The 14,216-nt window shown below is 38.8% G+C and overlaps 1 long non-coding RNA gene across 4 annotated transcripts in view; it reads left to right on the top strand.

Annotated features, from left to right (window-relative positions):
- Positions 1-79: 79 nt before the first annotated feature.
- LOC144302611 (uncharacterized) overlaps positions 80-14,216 on the top strand; it is a 44,349-nt gene continuing 30,212 nt past the window's right edge. Inside the window, exons 1-4 of one of the 4 annotated variants that reach the window (XR_013369552.1) lie at positions 80-462; positions 1,599-1,792; positions 3,688-3,730; positions 5,437-5,919. This is a non-coding gene — a long non-coding RNA (uncharacterized LOC144302611). Of the gene's footprint in view, positions 463-1,564; positions 1,793-3,687; positions 3,731-5,436; positions 5,920-14,216 lie in introns of those variants that run through there. The other 3 variants (XR_013369550.1, XR_013369551.1, XR_013369553.1) reach the window with 3 other exon arrangements.

Raw genomic sequence — 14,216 nt, 5'->3', positions numbered from 1 at the left:
CGCTCACGTGACGCCGCGGCGGGTCACGCAGGGCCACGCTCACGTGAGCGGCCGCGGTCACGTGGCCGGCGGAGGCTGCCCGGGGGGGGGGGGAGGAGGAGGCGGGGCTTCGCCGTCCGCCGCCCCCGGGGACTGTCGCGGTGCCTCCCCGCGGCCTCCCGCCCGCCGAGCGCCCCCCTGTGGGCTCCCGCCCTGCTGTGGTTGCGGCGCCGCGCAGCTCCGCCCGGGAAAGTGCGGGCCTCCCGTCCGGCTGGAGGCCGGGCGCCCCCTGCGTGACCCGGCGTGGCCTGGAGACGCGGAAGACGCGCCCCCGTTGTGGCGGCCTCGGACTGCTGTTAGCGCTCACACCTTTGATTGAACACCTAGTGATGTGTCAAGGGACGTGCCGGGTACAAACGTCAGGAGACGAGCTCTCGGACCTCCAAGAGTTTGCAGTTTAGTTGGAAACAATGACAAAAGCTGGTACTTGAGAAAAAAAAAAAAAAAAAAACTATGATGAATGGATGAGTGTGGTGAGCATAGTTTGTGAATGTGGCATTAGTTTTTAAAGATTTTATTTATTGGGCAACCCCGGGTGGCTCAGCGGTTTAGCACCGCCTTCAGCCCAGGGCCTGATCCTGGAGACCCGGGATCGAGTCCCCACGTCGGGCTCCCTGCATGGAGCCTGCTTCTCCCTCTGCCTGTGTCTCTGCCTCTCTCTCTCTCTCTCTGTCTCTCATGAATAAATAAATAAAATCTTAAAAAAAAAAAGCGAGGAAAGAATTACTAGAACAAAGAATTTATAGAGTCTCTGATACTGGCAAGGAAGTTGGTGTTAAGAAAGGGGTACAGGGAACAGCGGCATTATTTTTTTAAAGATTTTATTTATGAGAGAGACACAGAGAGAGAGAATGAAAATTACCTATTAAATTTGCAAATGTCAGTATTACATAGGCACTTAGAAGTATGACTCAAAAGTTCAGAAATAAGATCTAGGTTGGAAATAAAAACGTAGAAAATGCAAGCATACCGATTGTTTTTACATTTATGGAAATATCACTGAAGGATTGAATAGAAACAGAAACTACAATATTGCAAGGTCATCAAGGTGAGGAGAAACTACCAAAAGGGGATGCAAAAGGAGCTTGCAGGGAGGAAGGAGAACCAAAAATAAGACACAACAATTGATCATTGGATTTGGCCACTTGACAGTCATTGATCACATAGACAAGGGAATTTTTGAAGTAGTGGGGGATGAAAGAATATATATATATATGTGACATATATATATAACATATATATAACATATAATATATAATATATATTATATAATGATATATAATCATTAAATAATAAAAAAAGAATTAGTGAAAATGAGCCGGTCGTGCTGCTTGTTTCAGGGGATGGGTTACTGGAAGGAGGGGGAGGGGTGGGTAGAAGGGATAATAAAAATGCTAGCATGAACCAGAACTGGATGTGTGTGTGTGTGTGTGTGTGTGTGTGTGTGTTTGGGATTGAGAGAAGGAATCCAAGAGTAGCAACACTAGAGCTGTTCCACAAAGAGCCATGCAAGGTTTTTTTTTAGCAGAATGGCAAGAATACACGATTTGTGTTTTTAGAAATTCAATCTGGCGGCATCACCCGATCTCCGCCCCCTTCTCAACCCACCTTTCTGCGTGTCTCAAGGCTTTACAAAAAGGATTTTGAGGGTGACAGTCCTAGAGATCTAATTACAGCGAGGAGTACTAAGTATCAGGAAGATTAGAGGTGGCAAGGGCCTGCAAGAGGAAATATGGACAGAGCAAAGGAGACAGTAAGTATTTAAGAGGTGAAACAGGGATGTCTTTGTGAATGGCATACAAGGTCTGAAAGAAACGGAGTCAGTGTTTCCCAGGTATCTAGCATAGGCCTCAAATAGAGGTCCGAGTATTGGAGGAGAGCGGGGGAGAGCGTCAGAGGAGATTGATTAGTTTGGAGCTTGTGGCCTTTGAAATGTCCGCACATGAGGTCTCCACTTTGCACCTCCCATTCTCTCTTCAGTTCTGAAAGAGCAGCACCCAGTCCAATGAAACAGTTTTGCCAAGATGTCTAACAATTGCATTTTCCCAATTACAGGGATCACTTCTCTGTCCTCGTTTTACTTCTCCTCCTCAGTTGATGCAATTGACAGTCTCCTCCTTTATGGCCACTTGACGCTATCTTGACGCTATGTTTGCTTCGTTTTCCTCCTAGTCGACTAGCCTGTCATTTGCTGTCTCATTTATCAGCTCCTCTTTTTTTTTTTTTTTTTTTGATTTGCATCCTTAATGTTCAAGTGCTCCAAGACCCAGTGCTGGGCTCTCTTTTACTCATCCGGTCCCATAGCTTGAAAGATCATCAGTATTTCTGCTGTCCATTAGGTAGCCATCCCTGTGTGTGGCTATTGAGCACTTGAAGTGTGGCTACTAATTGAGATGTACTGTACGTATAAAATACACGCCAGCTTTCAAAAATTTTGTACGACAAAAAGAAAATATGATGTTGTTTTTTATCCTGATTGCATGTCAAAATGATACCATACATATATTGGGTCAAACAGGATATTACAATTAATTTTACCTGCTTTTAATGTGGCTGCTAGAAAATTTTAAATTGTGTATGTGGCTTACACACATACATACGTGTATATATGTATACAGAGAGAGAAAACGAAGTGGTGAAATGTTAACATTTAGGGGATCTGGGTTCCAGATATATGGAAAACCTTATACTAGTCTTTCAACTTTTCTGTGAGTCCTATTACGGTATGACCTATCGATAGTCAAGCAGATTGACTTTATAATTACCATGTAATGGAAAAACAAGAATGAGGGCATAGGTATAGACTATTACCTGGGACACAACATAGTTAGATTGACCAGCCACTTTCATTGGTGTGACAATGTCTGCAGCCTCTGAAGCAAAGTTAGCCCATAGAAAAGAGACTAAGGTTCTCTTGATAACCTTAAGTTAGTCTAGATTCAGCTTTCACCTGCCTTTACTATCTACCACTCCTCCAGAGGGCTGGGTGGCTTAGAACATCCCTCGTATTTCCATCCTATGCGGAAGCCAGGCTGAAAACCGCATTAGTCCTCTTCAGTGACTTCTTTCCCTCTGTGGCCCACATCCACCCCACCTCCCCACACCCCCACACTAGCAGTTTGAGTTTTCTAATGTGGGGCAAGAGTGAGGAGTATCTGGTTCTGCTTGGGATCCCAGACACAGTAATAAGTGAGCTTGATCTCTAAGAATGTAGAAGATTCAGGGGCCAGGGGAAGGGATTAAAGTAGTTAAGGCAAAACACAAAAATACTACCATATACAAAGACTTAGAAAGGGATACAAAAGCACATCAACTGCCATTCTATTTGGAAGATGTGCAAAGGAAAGCTTTGGAAGTCTGGTAAAAATAACTAGATTGATTTAAATCATGGGACTAAATAGTGTAGGATGAGATTACCCTTATATTTCAGAATTGAATTGGCAAAACTGGTAGCCCAGAAAATGGGAAGGTACCCACTAGGAGTTCTGGGGAGCATTGGCTAATTCATATAGTAATCATTCTTTAACTGTCTCCTTTAGTTTTTTCATTGTTTTATTTCGGGGGGAATTTTTTAACATTACCATCATGATCTGAGAATCTGTTTCTTCCATATATTTTGCCTGATACCTTGCCTTTGACTGTCTCCAGTGTGGAGAAAGCTCTTCCCTCAACTCTCAACTCTGGGACTCAGGTAATGCTATTTTTTATTACTTAACATTTCTCTCAAAACTATGTTTGCAATATTTCGAAATCCACTTGAATATCTGCTTCCTTTGCCCAGAATATAAAATTCACTCTTTTATAAAGAATTAGGTAGCGTGACATAAAGCTGAAATGATGTTTTTATTAGACATGATTTAAAAGTTGATTGAAATAGAAGTGATTTTTCAATAAGAAAAGATACTTAGTATATGACTTGGACTCATTGCACATTTCTGCACCTTAATTTTTCCATCAGCAAAAATCATATTTGTGACCTGCATACTTATTGGGTTGCCAAGGTGATTGTGAGATTTTTAAGAATGTTAATTTAATGTCTTCATATGGAAAGAATATGAATGATAGTGAGAAATAAATACTAGTCTTAATGTTTTCTAAATATGAAGTTTTGCATCTAAAATAATTAAAGCCAAAGAGCAGTCTTTATGGATCTGATCCTCTATGGCCAAACTTTTTTTATAAAGATCTAAAATAATGTTTGCATGCTCAGTAAATGATGCTTTTTATTATATAGAAAAATGCCTAAGAACCATTTAGATTTATTATATTCACCTCCAATAGAATAATTCTGTTGTTTTCCTCATTTGTTTATGGCAAATTTGAGTCCTGAAGAAGCAGAATAAATAATTCACTGGGGTTTCAATACAAATTAGTGAATAAACAAAAATTAGACCATAAATTGCTGTATGACCTACTTGAAAGAACTGGTTAAAAGAAGGAAAGAGATTGCAAACGATATTATGTTAATATATATAACTATTCCACTGAATGAAAAAAATTATTAAAAATACAAAAAGTATAGACCTATTGGAAATATATGAGGCAATATGACAAAACAATAATAAAGAGATACAGAATAAAGAATTACAAGATGAGGATGAAAAGAAAAGAAAAGATTAACACCACCAAAACCAGCCCCTTGGGAAAAAAGCTTGAGAAAGTAAATATGAGCATGTTCCTAAAGAAACACAAGAGATTTCTTACTGGGAAAAGTAGGTACTGGGAAAGAGAGCTCTTACACCTCAGTGGTCAGAGCTGCTGACCCTTGGGTCTCAGTGAGACACGTAGAACCAAAATGTGTATGAGTGTAAAGTATAAGAGTAAATACATGTGTTTCTATTCATATGCAGACCCCCAGATTGGCACATCCTTATTATCTGTTTTGAAAACTAATTAAAGAGAAGGGGCCTGCCTCCAAAGATATGAAATTGGGATGTCAGGATGAGGAGAAAGGCTGGTAAATTGGAAACAAAGATAGGTACCATGCCCAAGATGAAATGCCATCTCAAATTTCCCTAAATTTCTATTGCCAGTGACTATATTTATGCCCTTCAGACTTCAGTTTTTTTTTTTATCTTTTTTTTTTTAAAGATTTTATTTATTTATTTATTCATGAAAGACTGAGAGACAGAGAGAGCCAGAAACAAAGGCAGAGGGAGAAGCAGGCTCCATGCACCGGGAGCCCGATGTGGGATTCGATCCCGGGTCTCCAGGATCGCGCCCTGGGCCAAAGGCAGGCGCCAAACCGCTGCGCCACCCAGGGATCCCTAGACTTCAGTTTTTAATAAAGATATGTTTGTCTTACTATGATAGTTTTTAATCTATGTAAACATATGTATATATATATATATATATATATATCTCAGTTTATTTCTATTTTTCTTTTTATGTGTCCAGCTATGTAGTCATCCATATGCCTACCTCTACCTGTACATTTATCTATTCATCTATCATGGTTATGGAAGTCTGTTTCATAGACTTGTGCACGTACTTATGAATAACATACTGAGGAAGAGAAAGAATGAAAAAAAAGAAAAAATAAAGCTATCAGAGGAACAGCCACAGGAAGTGTACATAGACACACCTTAACACAGATTTGTAGTTACTGCCGCAGCTCATTCTTTTCACCTGGTTTGTGATAATTTAAATGTTTTTCCTTTGCCCCTGGAACAAAGTGAAGCTTTGTCAGTAGACAGCACAGGAGAGACATCTTAGGCTGAAAGGCACATGCTCATTCCAGGGATAAGTGTGGGCAACCTTTTCAGTGCCCAGTTCCTACAGCGCAGGTGCAAGTATCAAGGAACCCACAGCTTAACAGAACAAGCAAATCTATAAAGTCATGAATATAACAAAGCTGTACAACAAAGATAACCTCTGAAATTTAAAGTGAGAAGAAAAATTAAAGGATGAGAAAAAAATTAAAACAACCAGCCCGTGGGAAGAATGACAACAGAAAGGGAAATGTGAGCACACCACTGCAGATGCGGAGCAGGTTTTATCATTTGGGAAGTAACAAGATCTTCTCCACTCTAAGCTTGAAATTTAATTTAAATCAACACACACCTACATCAAACAGATCATTGTAAAATCTTGGAGTCAACAAACTCACTGGACTCGGGTCCACCTGTTGCATCTATATTCAAGCATAATTTGTCTGTAAATACTGCAACATGGCAGAGTCAATGTGTGTTCAATGCAGACATCTAAACGTAAACACAATTTATTATCTGTTTTGGATCCCTATGAATGTTTGTATGTATCTACCTTTCTCTCTATTGAGAGAAGTGACCCGCCACACATTGAATCCATTAGTGAATATTTCCACAGGGCTGGCCCAGGGAAGACAAAGACTTAAAATGCCTTCCTCACCCATCTCTATGATCCCTGAGTCAGCACAAATTTCTAGTACTAAAGTTCAAACTATCTCCTGGATTAGGTCGAAAAACAACGTTAATATAGATGTCAATTATTAAAAGTTGTTTCTCTCTAACAACATATCCTGAAAAATCCTCCATATCCCTTCTTATAGATCTTACTTATTCTTTTTTTATACCTGTGTAATACTATGTGTTATATATGTACTATAGTTTATTCAACCACTTTCCTATATTTGGGCATTTATTAAGCATTCAATATTTTGCAATTACAAATCATGTTGCATTGAATAATCTTTGCATATGTATTTTTATATTGCTGGAAGTTTCTATTCAGGCTGACATGCAATTGCTGAGTCAAAGGATAAGGCCTATATGGTTTTGTTAGGTATTCCAAATTTCCTTTTAGAGGGGTTGTAATACTATTTGCTGTGAAAATACCTGTTTCCCACAGCCTCACCGAGAGACTGCATTGTCAAGCTTTTGAGATTTTGCCTATTTAGACTGGCATATGCAGCATAGATTTATAAAAAATAACAAAGAAATGTTTACAGTAGTGGATATAAATTTTTAAAGACAGAAATCATTGGCATTTGGATTGGCATATTCAGCTATTTAGAACATCTGTCTCCAGATGCTCTTTCTTTGTTATATCAGAGGTAAGCTCTCTCTCACATAAGCCAATAAAGCTGTTTGGCCAGTGGAGGTCACTCTAGTGCTACTTTAAAGGGTAGATTCTAGTACAGCCCTCTCAGTTCATATATCTTAGGACAATAACTCTAAAAATCCACTGCCTATGTTCACTAGGTAAACTAGGCAAGACTTTCCAAAGGATAAGTCTTTTAAAAAAAACCCAAGACCTGGAATGCCTGGGTGGCTCAGCGGTTGAGCGCCTGCCTTTGGCCCAGGGCATGATCCTGGAGTCCCAGGCTCGAGTTCTGCATCAGGCTCCCTTCATGGAGCCTGCTTCTCTTTCTGCCTATGTCTCTACCTCTCTCTCTCTCTCGAATAAATAAGTAAAATCTTTAAAAAATAAAAATAATAAAAAACCCAAGACTAATATGCTTAGCAGGAAAGAGCTTTCTGAAGGGCTAAAGAATAACAATTTAGCATATTCTGATTTAAACAGCATGTGGTAGTTTTGATCTGATAACAAAAGTTAGCTAAGTTCAAGACAAAAGTTATGGGCAATGAGAACTAAACTGCATTTCTGTCCCTGATGAAATGACCTACACAGATCCAGAAAAACTAGAGGGTGTCCTTACCTGTACTCAACAGACCCCTCTCCAGCCAAGGACAATGTCTTTTTCACTTACTACAGTCTCCAAACATAAAATGACAATGTCTTAGCTTACCTTCATAAAATTGATCCTGACATGAATTCCTAAGGCATTTTTGGATTAAGAAAAATTGGCAAGGATGATCTTAAGGACCAGAGAATCCTTGCATTGATTACCTTGTGGACTAAAGGGAGACAGAGATCTTAGCAAACTTAAGAGTATTAAACTGTAGATCTTGAATATTCATTACTTCAAAAAGTAGGTAATTTTCAAATAAAAAAGAAGGTTGAGTTCACAGATTAGAGCTGTGTTATTTATCTTCAGTATCAGGCATGTTTGTTATCAAAATTAATCAAATGGCATATAGATTGTATTTTTGAATATTTTATCAGTAGAGTCCCAGCAGAAAAATGAGAACATAGGAGTAGGGTACATCAAAATAGGATATATCAAAAAAGGTCCTAAAAGTTTTAATAAATCCTACAAAACATTAGTTGAGAATAGCCAAACTCCCATTCTAGAATAAGCACAATATTCATTAAACATAACCACGATCAATAAACATGATACACACTGAGTTCTGATACCAACAGTTAAATCGCTCCTTACGATAACCTTCAGTCAAGTGTAGCTAAGGAATCATCTCCATTCTGAATTTCTTTCTTTGCACTGTGGAAGTTCTGCTACACATTGTCACCTGCTGGCTTAGTCCCTTTGGAGTCTTACAGCCTTTGTTCCAGTTGCTGGACTGTCCTGAGTTCTTGCTTATACTCTCGTCGCAAGGTCACCTGAAATGCAGTGTCACAAACGAATTCCCAGGATTATCCTCTTATTTCTACTCTGCTTGCTAAATGTCTGTTGCTAATCGTCTGTGGCCACAGGACTGGCTCATCTCATTGTGTGTGCGAGGCCCTGTGGCGTCAGTATGTTTCTGATTTGAGCATTCCAGGTTTCTGGCAATGGCTTCTCTGTTCTCCTCACAAGCAGTTATAGAAGGAGGGTTTTTCAAGTCTGCTCTGCAAGTATTGAGCTATTTTTTTAAAGGTAAGATTAAACTGTATGGGTAGTAGAAGCTGACACGGAGCTTATAAGAATTGTCATTTTATTACCTTCCATTTCTTGAACAAGAATTTCACTAAGTCTACCTAGCAACCTTGAATTTAGGAGTTGAGCTGGTAAATCATTCACAACTGTTTGAGAGGAATAGTATTGTGCCTAGAACTTTTGAAATTTTTCAGAAGCTGAAATTGAAAATCAGCTAAGTGTTCCTGAAGAATCTACTGCCTTTCTAGTCTCCTGATGCATTTCAATGAGCAGGTTGAAGCAATCTGGGCATTCCATTTTTTCCTAATAAATATATATCTACCAACTATTTATACATACATAATAATATCAACTTCTTACTGTATTCCAAGCAGTTTTAAGCACTTCTCTGGTTTTATCTGACATAATTCTCACAACCCTGTGAGATAGATACTTTTATTATCCCCATGTTATAAATGATGAATTTCTAGTCATCATCAGAGAAATGCAAATTAAAACACAATGAAATAACATTTTACTCCTGTCAGAATGCCTGGAATCAAAAACACAAGAAATAACAAATGTTGGTGAAGATGTGGTAAAGAAAAGGAGCCCTCATGCACTATTGATGGGAATGCAAACTGGTGCAACCACTGTGGAAAACAGTATGGAGTTTTCTCAAAAAATTAAAAATAGAATTATTACACGACCCAGTAATTCCACTACTGGATATTTACCCAAAGAAAATGAAAACACTAGAATTCAAATAAAATTTTAAGAGAAAATGAAAACACTAATTCAAAAAGACATGCACCCCCATGTTTATTGCAGCATTATTTACAGTAGCCAAATAATATAAACAAGCCAAGTGTCTATCTACAAAATAAATGAAGAAAGAAGATGTGTTATACAATCAAATATTATTCAGCCATAAAAAAGAATGAAATCTTGCCGTTTGCAACATGGATGGACTGGAGAATACAATGCTAAATGAAATAAGTCAGAGAAATACCACATAACTTCATTTATATGTGGAAATTAAAGAAACAAAACAAATGAACAAAGTTTAAACAAAAGATAAAGAAACAGACTTTTTAAATACAGAGAAGAAACTGGTGGTTGCCAGAGGAGAGGTAGGTGGAGGAACTGATGGAAAAGACAAAGGAGTACACTTGAAACAGATTGAGAGTACACTTACTTTGATGAACACTGAGAAATACATCGAATTGTTGAAAAATTATATTGTACACCTGAACCTAATATAACTGTTAATTAAACTGGGATTTAAAAAAACATTTAAATGGTGAGTTTCTAGCTGTGGAAGTAGGAAAAGAAAAAAATGAGGAAACTGTAAGTAAGCCAGAAGTTCTGGAGAATATAGACAGTCTACCAAGAGCTGGCAGGATAGATGAGCCTACAATATACCCAGCTAGAATATCCCTCAGTAATGCAGCCTGATGAAGGAGCCTCTGTCCTGAGGAGAGAGAGCTAGAGGCTCACACTGGGTGCCCGTTCTATGGGAGAGGAAGCCTACTCTTGATCCTACTGATTAGTCTGGGCTAGTAAAGAGGTAAAACAAAAGAAAACAGTAAACCCTGGCAGGGCTTCCTGTGACCGGGACTTGAAAGCAGGGGGAGAGTAAAGACCTTATTTCTGTCTTTTATGGATAAGTCAGATTCTCCCTGGAGCTCTCGCTGCCCTGGGCCAGACTGCAGCTTAAAAAGGACTCTCCTGGAAGGCAAGGGCTCTCTAGGGGGAATAACGTACAAGTATTTCACCCTAGGGAAGGCAATGGGTAGCATGTGAAATGACTGGACAGTAGTTCTATGTTCATGTTTTATTTCATGCCTTTCAGAGACTGGGAGAAGTGTCCCACCATATCCTCCATGGGCATGTATATTTTCCATACAAGCACGTCCAACTTCCAGCTTCACCTCTTTGCTTCAGGGCTGGCTATGGCCCCCAGGGTCCACTGGGCCTCTACACAGGGTGGGCTAAAAGTTCCAGACAATTAATACCAACTGTTGATTAAATATCACATCCCTCTTGCCACTTGAGTGGATAACTCTGAAGTGCATGTTCCCCGGGAAAAATTTTGTCCTGATTGCCTGCTCTGGCAACTTATTTAATAATATATCCTTTTAAGGGCCATCATTCCTTCCTTTCTTCATGTCTTCTGGGATCACCTCTGTTGGGGATCTTCAAGACTCCCTGACCCTAGGTTCAGTGATTCACTAAGAGGATTCACACAACTGAGTATATAGTCATATTCATGGATATGATTTATTACAGCTGAAGGACAAAAAGCAAAAAGAAAAGGTGCACAGGATAAAACCCAAAGGAAACTAGAAATGAGTTTTCAAAATTTCTCCTCCAGTAAATCACATAGGACGTTGTTTATTCCCACAGCAACAAGTTGTGACATGTTTGAAAAGCTGTTTACTAGGGAATCTCATTAGAGACTCAATGCCCAAAGTCTCTAATAAGAGTTGGTCCTATAGGCAGGCACCCTCTGCTTGGCAGGTGCCCAAATCCAAAAGGAAAAATAGGTGTTTAGCACAAACCACATTGTTTGCATGCAGTTTAGGCACAGTGGCCATTTTTTTTTAGGAGTTTATTTATTTATTCATGAGAGACACACAGAGAAGCAGAGACACAGGTAGAGGGAGAAGCAGGCTCCATGCAAGGAACCTGATGTCGGACTCCATCCTGGATCCCAAGATCATGTCCTGAGCCAAAGGCAGACGCTCAACCACTGAGCCACCTAGGTGTCCCCAGTGAGCCATTCTTATAAGGGTTTTGGGAACTCTCTCAAAATTCAAGCTTCCTGAAGCCGGCCAAGTTCCAACCTTGCAAGCGGGCCTCAGGATAGCAATCTTAGTCCTGGCGTATTAATGCTTTTAGCCACATAGAAAATATCCCAAATAGATTTCTTGCCCTCAGATCTTTGTGTCAGGTTCACTTAACCCAGACTAATCCTAGAGTATGATCCTCCTCTGAGATTACTGGCTAGTAATCATGTCAGAAGCTCAATATATTTGATTTTGAAACTTATTAATGTTTCACTCTTTTTAAAAAATGCTTTGGATTCATATACAATAATATTGCACACACCAAAAAGAACTGAGAATGTGATATAGTGGCTAAGTCTCTGTTCTGGGAGTTAGGGATATTGACTTCAGTCTTTTTATGCCTCACATAAGGATTGGCTAACATCAATGGATTTCACTTTGTTATTACCAATAATCCCTTCTTAATTTCTTTTTTTCATTCACTTGGGCTGTTATAACAAAATGCCATGGACTGAACAGCTTTACAAGTAACATAAAATTATTTCTTAAATTCCTAGAAGCTGGGAAGTCTAAGATCAAGGTACCAGCAGATCCAGTATTTGGTGGGAGTCCAGTTCCTGGTTCTTTTCACTATATCCTTTCATGGAAGAAGGGGCAAGGGAGTCCTCCTGGTTATCTTTTGTAAAAGTACTACTCCCATTAACGGGGAGTCTACCTTCCTGACCTGAGCACCTCCCCAAGGCTCTGCCTCCTACCATCATCACATTGGGAATTAGATTTCAACATATGAATTTTAGGGGAAAAGCAAACATTCAACCTATAGCAATTCCCTACTATCAGAAACCCCACATTTCTTTGATTTTTTTCTAAAAACTTTATTCTTTATTGAGGTATAATTTACATTCAGTAAAATTTATCCCTTGTCATTGTGTAAATCAATGATTCATGATAAATTTATACCACTATATAATCACACAACAATCTGGAGAAAATAGATGTCACCCCAAAAAGTTCCTTCATGGCCCATTACATTTAATCTTTTCCTCTACCTCTAACCCAAATACTAGACATTTATTGATCTGGTTTTTCCTTCATTGCAGTTTGCCTTTTCTAGATTTTCATGTGAATGAAATCCTAGAATATGTAGTCTATTTTGTCTGTCTTCTTTCACTTGACATAAGTCTCTTGAGATTCATTAATATTGTTGGGAGCATCAATAGTTTATTCCTTTTTGTTGCTGAGCAGTATTCCATTGAATGAATATAGGATGGTCTGTTTATCCATTCACCTGTTCATGAACACTTGAGTTTCTTCCAGTTTGGGCTATTATGAATAAAGTTGCTAAAGACATCCATGGAAAAAACTTTGTAGAACATGTTTTTATTTTTCTTGAGTAAACACCAATGAGTAGGATTATTGAATTGTGTGGTACATGTATGTTTAACTTTTTAAGAGCTGCAGGACTAGTATGCAAACTAGCTGTGCTTTTTGCATTCCCAATAGAAATGTATGAGAAATACAGTTGTTTTACATCCTCATAGACACTGTATATTGTCAGATGTTCTTATTTTAGTTTTAGCCCTTCTATTGGATGGGTAACAATAGCTCATGGTAGTTTTACCTTATATTTCCCTGATGAGTATCCATGTTGATTGAACAACTTTTCGTGGTTTATTTGATATGCATGTTATAAAACTTCTTTAGTGAGGTGTCTTTTCAAATCTTTTCCCCATTTTTAAAAATTGAGTTGTGTTCCCAATATTGTAAGAGTTCTTTATTAATTTAGGATACAAGTCCTTTCATCAGATTATATTTTGTAAATAACATTTCCCAATCTGTAGCTTTCATTTATATTTTCTTAATGAAGTCTTTTTAAAAATAGCTTTGTAGAAATATAACTCACATATCCTACCATTCACCATTTAAAGTATACAAGTCAAGTGCTTGCCTCAGCAATCAGGCAACAAAAAGAAATAAAAGGCATTCAGATTGGCAAAGAAGAAGTCAAACTCTCCCTCTTAACAGATGACATGATACTGTACATAGAAAACCCAAAAGACTCCACCCGAAAATTGCTAGAACTCATACAGCAATTCGGCAGTGTGGCAGAATACAAAATCAATGCCCAGAAATCAGTGGCATTTCTCCACACTAACAATGAGACTGAAGAAAGAGAAATTAAGGAGTCAATCCCATTTACAATTGCACCCAACAGCATAAGATACCTAGGAATAAACCTAACCAAAGAGGTAAAGGATCTATACCCTAAGAACTACAGAACACTTCTGAAAGACATTGAGGAAGACACAAAGAGATGGAAAAATATTCCATGCTCATGGATTGGAAGAATTAATATTGTGAAAATGTCAATGTTACCCAGGGCAATTTACAAATTTAATGCAATCCCTATCAAAATACCATGGACTTTCTTCAGAAAATTGGAACAAATCATCTTGAGATTTGTGTGGAATCAGGGATCCCTGGGTAGTGCAGCGGTTTAGCGCCTGCCTTTGGCCCAGGGCGCGATCCTGGAGAGCCGGGATCGAATCCCAAGTCGGGCTCCCAGTGCATGGAGCCTGCTTCTCCCTCTGCCTGTGTCTCTGCCTCTCTCTCTCTCTCTCTCTCTCATAAATAAATAAAAATTAAAAAAAAGGATTTGTGTGGAATCAGAAAAGACCCCAAATAGCCAGGGGAATATTAAAAAAGAA

This window comes from Canis aureus, chromosome 31 (genome assembly GCF_053574225.1).
Source record: "Canis aureus isolate CA01 chromosome 31, VMU_Caureus_v.1.0, whole genome shotgun sequence".
Classification (NCBI taxonomy): domain Eukaryota; kingdom Metazoa; phylum Chordata; class Mammalia; order Carnivora; family Canidae; genus Canis; species Canis aureus.
Note: the sequence above shows the minus strand (reverse complement) of the source record. Positions and strands in the feature narration are given on the sequence as shown.